This window comes from Mesoplodon mirus (assembly GCF_964341445.2).
Source record: "Mesoplodon mirus genome assembly, chromosome: 1".
In the NCBI taxonomy this organism is placed as follows: Eukaryota; Metazoa; Chordata; class Mammalia; order Artiodactyla; family Ziphiidae; genus Mesoplodon; species Mesoplodon mirus.
Window position 1 is genome coordinate 162,465,694 of NC_138976.1, and position 13,973 is coordinate 162,479,666.

Here is a 13,973-nt window from a genome sequence, read left to right on the forward strand (position 1 = left end):
GGTCAGCTGTTTAGCTAAACATGAGCTCATGATCTAAATTTACACAATAATGAAGAAATCATCTACGAGGGGAGACAATCAGTAAAGACTATCAATACCAGAATTAGATTCCCAAGGCCATCCATCAATTGTTGGAATAATCAGGTGCAAGGCAGAATATATACATAAAACTGGAACTGAAACAAGGAACAAGGATGTTTTCAAAGACTGGTAGGATCTCTAAAACATTTTTAAAGTACATGTCATTGATAAAGCTAAATACTCAAAGGTTGTGTAATACAACAGATTAAGCATTGAGAAGAGTGAAATTATGCTGTTTTGAAAACTATGGCAGGTGAGATTTTCTGCCTAATTATATAAGAAGATTTCTCTAAAAATACACATTATTTCAATGACTTATTGGCTGTGAAATAAGTTAAGGGTATTTCAAATGGCTTGTCTGCAAAGAAAGGTGAGATGTAGGGAATCACAGAAAGTCGAGGGGAAAATAGGTCAATATATACATTGCTATATGGTGAACTAAACCTTAGGCCAGCAACAATGGAGAGGACCTGACCCTTAGAAACTTACAAGTAAGCTGGAATCTTCAAAAGTTCAAATCTTTATAAGTAAAATATTTATTAAAATGAATAACCAAGTGTTTTAATTGACATCAGAAGATCAAAACAATAAACCCTGAGAACATAGAAAAAAGATAAATAAAGATATGAGCAGAACTTAACACAACAGAAAACGTATAAAATTGAGGTGATTTAGTAAGTCCAAAGAATCTTCTTTGAAAAGATTGAAAAGACACACTTTGATTAAGGAAAACAAAAACATAAGTAAAGAATATACAGAAAGAATCAGGACAATGTTATACAGGGGATATAAGAAATGCCAGTAAATTTGAACATTTCTGTAAAGTGGACCATTTCCTAGGTCCTAAAGTTTACCAAACCTGACACAAGAGGAAATTATTTAAGGTCATCATGTCTGCCCTTGGCATTCTCGGAACGCCCTGGCCTCAGGATGCAGCCTCTGTAGTCCATGGTAACCTGCGGAGAGGGGGCGGGGCTGAGGGTGGTTGGAACTCTGCCCTCACTGAAGGAGTGGGTGTGGCCATCTCTGCTGTGACTGAACAAAGGGCAGGGGAGCAGGGGGCCCAGGGCAGGGCCCTCAGAGCACGGCAGGTCCAGTGGGCTGTCACAAGCATTTAGGCCCAGGCCAAAGGGCGCCTTCTTTGTCTGCACAGCTGCCCAAACTCTCACCTTTCCACTCAGGCCGAACTCTTACTTGAAGTGTGTGTGGAACCTGCCCTCACAGTACACCTCACTGCACAGCTAACCATAGGTCTGGGCATCGTAGCTTCCTGCCAGGTGACCGAAGTTCGCAGGCAGATGTGTCCCAGGGACACATTCAAAGAGGCTCCTGCCCGGGCCAAAGGCTGCCCACTGACCCTGCCCCAGATCGGGGGCCGCCAATCAGCCCTGTCGGAGTCCCCTGCCTCTAGAGGGAGTATTGGACCAACACTTGTAGAAAACGGTGTCCTCGTGGGCAACTCATTGGACTGACAAAAATAAATCTTTGCCGACTTTCTGCTGAAGCTTACGAGCGTTCACACCTAAGCGTCTTACAAGGTCAGCTGTTTAGCTAAACATTAGCTCATGATCTAAATTTACACAATAATGAAGAAATCAGCTACGAGGGTATACAATCAGTAAAGACTATCAATACCAGAATTAGATTCCCAAGGCCATCCATCAATTGTTGGAATAATCAGGTGCAAGGCAGAATATATACATAAAACTGGACCTGGAAAAAGGAACAAGGATGTTTTCAAAGACTGGTAGGATCTCTACATGTCATTGATAAAGCTAAATACTCAAAGGTTGTTTAATACAACAGATTAAGCATTGAGAAGATTGAAATTATGCTGTTTTGAAAACTATGGCAGGTGAGATTTTCTGCCTAATTATATAAGAAGATTTCTCTAAAAAATACACATTATTTCAATGACTTATTGGCTGTGAAATAAGTTAAGGGTATTTCAAATGGCTTGTCTGCAAAGAAAGGTGAGATGTAGGGAATCACAGAAAGTCGAGGGGAAAATAGGTCAATATATACATTGCTATATGGTGAACTAAGTCTTAGGCCAGCAACAATGGAGAGGACCTGACCCATAGAAATTTACAAGTAAGCAGGAATCTTCAAAAGTTCAAATCTTTATAAGTAAAATATTTATTAAAATGAATAACCAAGTGTTTTAATTGACATCAGAAGATCAAAACAATAAACCCTGAGAACATAGAAAAAAGATAAATAAAGATATGAGCAGAACTTAATACAACAGAAAACGGATAAAATTCAGGTGTTTTAGTAAGTCCAAAGAATCTTCTTTGAAAAGATTGAAAAGACACACTTTGATTAAGGAAAACAAAAACATAAGTAAAGAATATACAGAAAGAATCAGGACAATGTTATAGCAGAGAATATATGAAATGCCAGTAAATTTGAACATTTCTGTAAAGTGGACCATTTCCTAGCTCCTAAAGTTTACCAAACCTGACACAAGAGGAAATCATTTAAGGTCATCATGTCTGCCCTTGGCATTCTCGGAACGCCCTGGCCTCAGGATGCAGCCTCTGTAGTCCATGGTAACCTGCGGAGAGGGGGCGGGGCTGAGGTTGGTTGGAACTCTGCCCTCACTGAAGGAGTGGGTGTGGCCATCTCTGCTGTGACTGAACAAAGGGCAGGGGAGCAGGGGGCCCAGGGCAGGGCCCTCAGAGCACGGCAGGTCCAGTGGGGTGTCACAAGCATTTAGGCCCAGGCCAAAGGGCGCCTTCTTTGTCTGCACAGCTGCCCAAACTCTCACCTTTCCACTCAGGCCGACCTCTTACTTGAAGTGTGTGTGGAACCTGTCCTCACAGTACACCTCGCTGCACAGCTAACCATAGGTCTGGGCATCGTAGCTTCCTGCCAGGTGACCGAAGTTCGCAGGCAGATGTGTCCCAGGGACACATGCAAAGAGGCTCCTGCCCGGGCCACAGGCTGCCCACTGACCCTGCCTCAGATCGGGGGCCGCCAATCAGCCCTGTTGGAGTCCCCTGACTCTAGAGGGAGTATTGGAACAACACTTGTAGAAAATGGTGTCCTCGTGGGCAACTCATTGGAGGGACACATATAAATCTCTGCCGTCTTTCTGCGGAAGCTTACGAGCGTTCACACCTAAGCGTCTTACAAGGTCAGCTGTTTAGCTAAACATGAGCTCATGATCTAAATTTACACAATAATGAAGAAATCAGCTACGAGGGGAGACAATCAGTAAAGACTATCAATACCAGAATTAGATTCCCAAGGCCATCCATCAATTGTTGGAATAATCAGGTGCAAGGCAGAATATATACATAAAACTGGAACTGAAACAAGGAACAAGGATGTTTTCAAAGACTGGTAGGATCTCTAAAACATTTTTAAAGTACATGTCATTGATAAAGCTAAATACTCAAAGGTTGTGTAATACAACAGATTAAGCATTGAGAAGAGTGAAATTATGCTGTTTTGAAAACTATGGCAGGTGAGATTTTCTGCCTAATTATATAAGAAGATTTCTCTAAAAATACACATTATTTCAATGACTTATTGGCTGTGAAATAAGTTAAGGGTATTTCAAATGGCTTGTCTGCAAAGAAAGGTGAGATGTAGGGAATCACAGAAAGTCGAGGGGAAAATAGGTCAATATATACATTGCTATATGGTGAACTAAACCTTAGGCCAGCAACAATGGAGAGGACCTGACCCTTAGAAACTTACAAGTAAGCTGGAATCTTCAAAAGTTCAAATCTTTATAAGTAAAATATTTATTAAAATGAATAACCAAGTGTTTTAATTGACATCAGAAGATCAAAACAATAAACCCTGAGAACATAGAAAAAAGATAAATAAAGATATGAGCAGAACATAATACAACAGAAAACGTATAAAATTCAGGTGATTTAGTAAGTCCAAAGAATCTTCTTTGAAAAGATTGAAAAGACACACTTTGATTAAGGAAAACAAAAACATAAGTAAAGAATATACAGAAAGAATCAGGACAATGTTATAGCAGAGAATATAAGAAATGCCAGTAAATTTGAACATTTCTGTAAAGTGGACCATTTCCTAACTCCTAAAGTTTACAAAACCTGACAAAAGAGGAAATCATTTAAGGTCATCATGTCTGCCCTTGGCATTCTCGGAACGCCCTGGCCTCAGGATGCAGCCTCTGTAGTCCATGGTAACCTGCGGAGAGGGGGCGGGGCTGAGGGTGGTTGGAACTCTGGCCTCACTGAAGGAGTGGGTGTGGCCATCTCTGCTCTGAGTGAACAAAGGGCAGGGGAGGAGGGCGCCCAGGTCAGGGCCCTCAGAGCACGGCAAGTCCAGTGGGGTGTCACAAGCATTTAGGCCCAGGCCAAAGGGCGCCTTCTTTGTCTGCACAGCTGACCAAACTCTCACCTTTCCACTCAGGCCGACCTCTTACTTGAAGTGTGTGTGGAACCTGTCCTCACAGTACACCTCGCTGCACAGCTAACCATAGGTCTGGGCATCGTAGCTCCCTGCCAGGTGACCGAATTTCGCAGGCAGATGTGTCCCAGGGACACATGCAAAGAGGCTCCTGCCCGGGCCACAGGCTGCCCACTGCCCCTGCCCCAGATCGTGGGCCGCCAATCAGCCCTGTCAGAGTCCCCTTCCTCTAGAGGGAGTATTGGACCAACACTTGTAGAAAACGGTGTCCTCGTGGGCAACTCATTGGAGGGACACAAATAAATCTTTGCCGTCTTTCTGCGGAAGCTTACGAGCGTTCACACCTAAGCGTCTTACAAGGTCAGCTGTTCAGCTAAACATGAGCTCATGATCTAAATTTACACAATAATGAAGAAATCAGCTACGAGAGGAGACAATCAGTAAAGACTATCAATACCAGAATTAGATTCCCAAGGCCATCCATCAATTGTTGGAATAATCAGGTGCAAGGCAGAATATATACATAAAACTGGACCTGAAACAAGGAACAAGGATGTTTTCAAAGACTGGTAGGATCTCTAAAACATTTTTAAAGTACATGTCATTGATAAAGCTAAATACTCAAAGGTTGTGTAATACAACAGATTAAGCATTGAGAAGAGTGAAATTATGCTCTTTTGAAAACTATGGCAGGTGAGATTTTCTGCCTAATTATATAAGAAGATTTCTCTAAAAATACACATTATTTCAATGACTTATTGGCTGTGAAATAACTTAAGGGTATTTCAAATGGCTTGTCTGCAAAGAAAGGTGAGATGTAGGGAATCACAGAAAGTCGAGGGGAAAATAGGTCAATATATACATTGCTATATGTTGAACTAAACATTAGGCCAGCAACAATGGAGAGGACCTGACCCTTAGAAACTTACAAGTAAGCTGGAATCTTCAAAAGTTCAAATCTTTATAAGTAAAATATTTATTAAAATGAATAACCAAGTGTTTTAATTGACATCAAAAGATCAAAACAATAAACCCTGAGAACATAGAAAAAAGATAAATAAAGATATGAGCTGAACTTAATACAACAGAAAACGTATAAAATTCAGGTGATTTAGTAAGTCCAAAGAATCTTCTTTGAAAAGATTGAAAAGACACACTTTGATTAAGGAAAACAAAAACATAAGGAAAGAATATACAGAAAGAATCAGGACAATGTTATAGCAGAGAATATATGAAATGCCAGTAAATTTGAACATTTCTGTAAGTGGACCATTTCCTAGCTCCTAAAGATTACCAAACCTGACACAAGAGGAAATCATTTAAGGTCATCATGTCTGCCCTTGGCATACTCGGAACGCCCTGGCCTCAGGATGCAGCCTCTGTAGTCCATGGTAACCTGCGGAGAGGGGACGGGGCTGAGGGTGGTTGGAACTCTGCCCTCACTGAAGGAGTGGGTGTGGCCATCTCTGCTGTGACTGAACAAAGGGCAGGGGAGCAGGGGCCCAGGGCAGGGCCCTCAGAGCACGGCAGGTCCAGTGGGCTCTCACAAGCATTTAGGCCCAGGCCAAAGGGCGCCTTCTTTGTCTGCACAGATGCCCAAACTCTCACCTTTCCACTCAGGCCGACCTCTTACTTGAAGTGTGTGTGGAACCTGTCCTCACAGTACACCTCGCTGCACAACTAACTATATGTCTGGGCATCGTAGCTTCCTGCCAGGTGACCGAAGTTCGCAGGCTGATGTGTCCCAGGGACACATGCAAAGAGGCTCCAGCCCGGGCCACAGGCTGCCCACAGCCCCTGCCCCAGATCGGGGGCCGCCAATCAGCCCTGTCGGAGACCCCTTCCTCTAGAGGGAGTATTGGACCAACACTTGTAGAAAACGGTGTCCTCGTGGGCAACTCATTGGAGGGACACAAATAAATTTTGTGGACTTTCTCCTGAAGTTTACTAGCGTACACACCTAATCGTCTTACAAGGTCAGCTGTTTAGCTAAACATGAGATCATGATCTAACTTTACACAATAATGAAAAAATCAGCTACGAGGGGAGACAATCATTAAAGACTATCAATACCAGAATTAGGTTCCCAAGGCCATCCATCAATTGTTGGAATAATCAGGTGCAAGGCAGAATATATACATAAAACTGGAACTAAAACAAGGAACAAGGATGTTTTCAAAGACTGGTAGGATCTCTAAAACATTTTTAAAGTACATGTCATTGATAAAGCTAAATACTCAAAGGTTGTGTAATACAACAGATTAAGAATTGAGAAGAGTGAAATTATGCTGTTTTGAAAACTATGGCAGGTGAGATTTTCTGCCTAATTATATAAGAAGATTTCTCTAAAAACTACACATTATTTCAATGACTTATTGGCTGTGAAATAAGTTAAGGGTATTTCAAATGGCTTGTCTGCAAAAAAGGTGAGATGTAGGGAATCACAGAAAGTCGAGGGGAAAATAGGTCAATATATACATTGCTATATGGTGAACTAAACCTTAGGCCAGCAACAATGGAGAGGACCTGACCCTTAGAAACTTACAAGTAAGCTGGAATCTTCAAAAGTTCAAATCTTTATAAGTAAAATATTTATTAAAATGAATAACCAAGTGTTTTAATTGACATCAGAAGATCAAAACAATAAACCCTGAGAACATAGAAAAAAGATAAATAAAGATATGAGCAGAACTTAATACAACAGAAAACGTATAAAATTCAGGTGATTTAGTAAGTCCAAAGAATCTTCTTTGAAAAGATTGAAAAGACACACTTTGATTAAGGAAAACAAAAACATAAGGAAAGAATATACAGAAAGAATCAGGACAATGTTATAGCAGAGAATATATGAAATGCCAGTAAATTTGAACATTTCTGTAAGTGGACCATTTCCTAGCTCCTAAAGTTTACCAAACCTGACACAAGAGGAAATCATTTAAAGTCATCATGTCTGCCCTTGGCATTCTCGGAACGCCCTGGCCTCAGGATGCAGCCTCTGTAGTCCATGGTAACCTGCGGAGAGGGGGCGGGGCTGAGGGTGGTTGGAACTCTGCCCTCACTGAAGGAGTGGGTGTGGCCATCTCTGCTGTGACTGAACAAAGGGCAGGGGAGCAGGGGGCCCAGGGCAGGGCCCTCAGAGCACGGCAGGTCCAGTGGGGTGTCACAAGCATTTAGGCCCAGGCCAAATTGTGCCTTCTTTGTCTGCACAGCTGCCCAAACTCTCACCTTCTCACTCAGGCCGACATCTTACTTGAAGTGTGTGTGGAACCTGTGCTCACAGTACACTTCGCTGCACAGCTAACCATAGGTCTGGGCATCGTAGCTTCCTGCCAGGTGACCGAAGTTCGCAGGCAGATGTGTCCCAGGGACACATGCAAAGAGGCTCCAGCCCGGGCCACAGGCTGCCCACTGCCCCTGCCCCAGATCGGGGCCCGCCAATCAGCCCTGTCAGATTCCCCTTCCTCTAGAGGGAGTATTGGACCAACACTTGTAGAAAACGGTGTCCTCGTGGGCAACTCATTGGAGGGACACAAATAAATCTTTGCCGTCTTTCTGCTGAAGCTTACGAGCGTTCACACCTAAGCGTCTTACAAGGTCAGATGTTTAGCTAAACATGAGCTCATGATCTAAATTTACACAATAATGAAGAAATCAGCTACGAGGGGAGACAATCAGTAAAGACTATCAATACAAGAATTAGATTGCCAAGGCCATCCATCAATTGTTGGAATAATCAGGTGCAAGGCAGAATATATACATAAAACTGGAACTGAAACAAGTAACAAGGATGTTTTCAAAGACTGGTAGGATTTCTAAAACATTTTTAAAGGACATGTCATTGATAAAGCTAAATACTCAAAGGTTGTGTAATACAACAGATTAAGCATTGAGAAGAATGAAATTATGCTGTTTTGAAAACTATGGCAGGTGAGATTTTCTGCCTAATTATATAAGAAGATTTCTCTAAAAACTACACATTATTTCAATGACTTATTCGCTGTAAAATAAGTTAAGGGTATTTCAAATGGCTTGTCTGCAAAGAAAGGTGAGATGTAGGGAATCACAGAAAGTCGAGGGGAAAATAGGTCAATATATAAATTGCTATATGGTGAACTAAACCTTAGGCCAGCAACAATGGAGAGGACCTGACCCTTAGAAACTTACAAGTAAGCTGGAATCTTCAAAAGTTCAAATCTTTATAAGTAAAATATTTATTAAAATGAATAACCAAGTGTTTTAATTGACATCAGAAGATCAAAACAATAAACCCTTAGAACATAGAAAAAAGATAAATAAAGATATGAGCAGAACTTAATACAACAGAAAACGTATAAAATTGAGGTGATTTAGTAAGTCCAAAGAATCTTCTTTGAAAAGATTGAAAAGACACACGTTGATTAAGGAAAACAAAAACATAAGTAAAGAATATACAGAAAGAATCAGGACAATGTTATAGCAGAGAATATATGAAATGCCAGTAAATTTGAACATTTCTGTAAAGTGGACCATTTCCTAGCTCCTAAAGTTTACCAAACCTGACAGAAGAGGAAATCATTTAAGGTCATCATGTCTACCCTTGGCATTCTCGGAACGCCCTGGCCTCAGGATGCAGCCTCTGTAGTCCATGGTAACCTGCGGAGAGGGGGCGGGGCTGAGGGTGGTTGGAACTCTGCCCTCACAGAAGGAGTGGGTGTGGCCATCTCTGCTGTGACTGAACAAAGGGCAGGGGAGCAGGGGGCCCAGGGCAGGGCCCTCAGAGCACGGCAGGTCCAGTGGGCTGTCACAAGCATTTAGGCCCAGGCCAAAGGGCGCCTTCTTTGTCTGCACAGCTGCCCAAACTCTCACCTTCCCACTCAGGCCGACATCTTACTTGAAGTGTGTGTGGAACCTGTCCTCACAGTACACTTCGCTGCACCGCTAACCATAGGTCTGGGCATCGTAGCTTCCTGCCAGGTGACCGAAGTTCGCAGGCAGATGTGTCCCAGGGACACATGCAAAGAGGCTCCAGCCCGGGCCACAGGCTGCCCACTGCCCCTGCCCCAGATCGGGGCCCGCCAATCAGCCCTGTCAGAGTCCCCTTCCTCTAGAGGGAGTATTGGACCAACACTTGTAGAAAACGGTGTCCTCGTGGGCAACTCATTGGAGGGACACAAATAAATCTTTGCCGTCTTTCTGCTGAAGCTTAGGAGCGTTCACACCTAAGCGTCTTACAAGGTCAGATGTTTAGCTAAACATGAGCTCATGATCTAAATTTACACAATAATGAAGAAATCAGCTACGAGGGGAGACAATCAGTAAAGACTATCAATACAAGAATTAGATTGCCAAGGCCATCCATCAATTGTTGGAATAATCAGGTGCAAGGCAGAATATATACATAAAACTGGAACTGAAACAAGTAACAAGGATGTTTTCAAAGACTGGTAGGATTTCTAAAACATTTTTAAAGGACATGTCATTGATAAAGCTAAATACTCAAAGGTTGTGTAATACAACAGATTAAGCATTGAGAAGAATGAAATTATGCTGTTTTGAAAACTATGGCAGGTGAGATTTTCTGCCTAATTATATAAGAAGATTTCTCTAAAAACTACACATTATTTCAATGACTTATTCGCTGTAAAATAAGTTAAGGGTATTTCAAATGGCTTGTCTGCAAAGAAAGGTGAGATGTAGGGAATCACAGAAAGTCGAGGGGAAAATAGGTCAATATATAAATTGCTATATGTTGAACTAAACCTTAGGCCAGCAACAATGGAGAGGACCTGACCCTTAGAAACTTACAAGTAAGCTGGAATCTTCAAAAGTTCAAATCTTTATAAGTAAAATATTTATTAAAATGAATAACCAAGTGTTTTAATTGACATCAGAAGATCAAAACAATAAACCCTGAGAACATAGAAAAAAGATAAATAAAGATATGAGCAGAACTTAATACAACAGAAAACGTATAAAATTGAGGTGATTTAGTAAGTCCAAAGAATCTTCTTTGAAAAGATTGAAAAGACACACTTTGATTAAGGAAAACAAAAACATAAGTAAAGAATATACAGAAAGAATCAGGACAATGTTATAGCAGAGAATGTATGAAATGCCAGTAAATTTGAACATTTCTGTAAAGTGGACCATTTCCTAGCTCCTAAAGTTTACCAAACCTGACACAAGAGGAAATCATTTAAGGTCATCATGTCTGCCCTTGTCATTCTCGGAACGCACTGGCCTCAGGATGCAGCCTCTGTAGTCCATGGTATCCTGCGGAGAGGGGGCGGGGCTGAGGGTGGTTGGAACTCTGCCCTCACAGAAGGAGTGGGTGTGGCCATCTCTGCTGTGACTGAACAAAGGGCAGGGGAGCAGGGGGCCCAGGGCAGGGCCCTCAGAGCACGGCAGGTCCAGTGGGCTGTCACAAGCATTTAGGCCCAGGGCAAAGGGCGCCTTCTTTGTCTGCACAGCTGCCCACACTCTCACCTTCCCACTCAGGCCGACATCTTACTTGAAGTGTGTGTGGAACCTGTCCTCACAGTACACTTCGCTGCACCGCTAACCATAGGTCTGGGCATCGTAGCTTCCTGCCAGGTGACCGAAGTTCGCAGGCAGATGTGTCCCAGGGACACATGCAAAGAGGCTCCCGCCCGGGCCACAGGCTGCCCACTGCCCCTGCCCCAGATCGGGGCCCGCCAATCAGCCCTGTCAGAGTCCCCTTCCTCTAGAGGGAGTATTGGACCAACACTTGTAGAAAACGGTGTCCTCGTGGGCAACTCATTGGAGGGACACAAATAAATCTTTGCCGTCTTTCTGCTGAAGCTTACGAGCGTTCACACCTAAGCGTCTTACAAGGTCAGATGTTTAGCTAAACATGAGCTCATGATCTAAATTTACACAATAATGAAGAAATCAGCTACGAGGGGAGACAATCAGTAAAGACTATCAATACAAGAATTAGATTGCCAAGGCCATCCATCAATTGTTGGAATAATCAGGTGCAAGGCAGAATATATACATAAAACTGGAACTGAAACAAGTAACAAGGATGTTTTCAAAGACTGGTAGGATTTCTAAAACATTTTTAAAGGACATGTCATTGATAAAGCTAAATACTCAAAGGTTGTGTAATACAACAGATTAAGCATTGAGAAGAATGAAATTATGCTGTTTTGAAAACTATGGCAGGTGAGATTTTCTGCCTAATTATATAAGAAGATTTCTCTAAAAACTACACATTATTTCAATGACTTATTCGCTGTAAAATAAGTTAAGGGTATTTCAAATGGCTTGTCTGCAAAGAAAGGTGAGATGTAGGGAATCACAGAAAGTCGAGGGGAAAATAGGTCAATATATAAATTGCTATATGTTGAACTAAACCTTAGGCCAGCAACAATGGAGAGGACCTGACCCTTAGAAACTTACAAGTAAGCTGGAATCTTCAAAAGTTCAAATCTTTATAAGTAAAATATTTATTAAAATGAATAACCAAGTGTTTTAATTGACATCAGAAGATCAAAACAATAAACCCTGAGAACATAGAAAAAAGATAAATAAAGATATGAGCAGAACTTAATACAACAGAAAACGTATAAAATTGAGGTGATTTAGTAAGTCCAAAGAATCTTCTTTGAAAAGATTGAAAAGACACACGTTGATTAAGGAAAACAAAAACATAAGTAAAGAATATACAGAAAGAATCAGGACAATGTTATAGCAGAGAATGTATGAAATGCCAGTAAATTTGAACATTTCTGTAAAGTGGACCATTTCCTAGCTCCTAAAGTTTACCAAACCTGACACAAGAGGAAATCATTTAAGGTCATCATGTCTGCCCTTGTCATTCTCGGAACGCCCTGGCCTCAGGATGCAGCCTCTGTAGTCCATGGTAACCTGCGGAGAGGGGGCGGGGCTGAGGGTGGTTGGAACTCTGCCCTCACAGAAGGAGTGGGTGTGGCCATCTCTGCTGTGACTGAACAAAGGGCAGGGGAGCAGGGGGCCCAGGGCAGGGCCCTCAGAGCACGGCAGGTCCAGTGGGCTGTCACAAGCATTTAGGCCCAGGCCAAAGGGCGCCTTCTTTGTCTGCACAGCTGCCCACACTCTCACCTTCCCACTCAGGCCGACATCTTACTTGAAGTGTGTGTGGAACCTGTCCTCACAGTACACTTCGCTGCACCGCTAACCATAGGTCTGGGCATCGTAGCTTCCTGCCAGGTGACCGAAGTTCGCAGGCAGATGTGTCCCAGGGACACATGCAAAGAGGCTCCAGCCCGGGCCACAGGCTGCCCACAGCGCCTGCCCCAGATCTGGGGCCGCCAATCAGCCCTGTCGGAGTCCCCTTCCTCTAGAGGGAGTATTGGACCAACACTTGTAGAAAACGGTGTCCTCGTGGGCAACTCATTGGAGGGACACAAATAAATTTTGTGGACTTTCTCCTGAAGCTTACTAGCGTACACACCTAATCGTCTTACAAGGTCAGCTGTTTAGCTAAACATGAGATCATGATCTAAATTTACACAATAATGAAAAAATCAGCTACGAGGGGAGACAATCATTAAAGACTATCAATACCAGAATTAGGTTCCCAAGGCCATCCATCAATTGTTGGAATAATCAGGTGCAAGGCAGAATATATACATAAAACTGGAACTAAAACAAGGAACAAGGATGTTTTCAAAGACTGGTAGGATCTCTAAAACATTTTTAAAGTACATGTCATTGATAAAGCTAAATACTCAAAGGTTGTGTAATACAACAGATTAAGAATTGAGAAGAGTGAAATTATGCTGTTTTGAAAACTATGGCAGGTGAGATTTTCTGCCTAATTATATAAGAAGATTTCTCTAAAAACTACATATTATTTCAATGACTTATTGGCTGTGAAATAAGTTAAGGGTATTTCAAATGGCTTGTCTGCAAAGAAAGGTGAGATGTAGGGAATCACAGAAAGACGAGGGGAAAATAGGTCAATATATACATTGCTATATGGTGAACTAAACCTTAGGCCAGCAACAATGGAGAGGACCTGACCCTTAGAAACTTACAAGTAAGCTGGAATCTTCAAAAGTTCAAATCTTTATAAGTAAAATATTTATTAAAATGAATAACCAAGTGTTTTAATTGACATCAGAAGATCAAAACAATAAACCCTGAGAACATAGAAAAAAGATAAATAAAGATATGAGCAGAACTTAATACAACAGAAAACGTATAAAATTGAGGTGATTTAGTAAGTCCAAAGAATCTTCTTTGAAAAGATTGAAAAGACACACTTTGATTAAGGAAAACAAAAACATAAGGAAAGAATATACAGAAAGAATCAGGACAATGTTATAGCAGAGAATATATGAAATGCCAGTAAATTTGAACATTTCTGTAAGTGGACCATTTCCTAGCTCCTAAAGTTTACCAAACCTGACACAAGAGGAAATCATTTAAAGTCATCATGTCTGCCCTTGGCATTCTCGGAATGCCCTGGCCTCAGGATGCAGCCTCTGTAGTCCATGGTAACC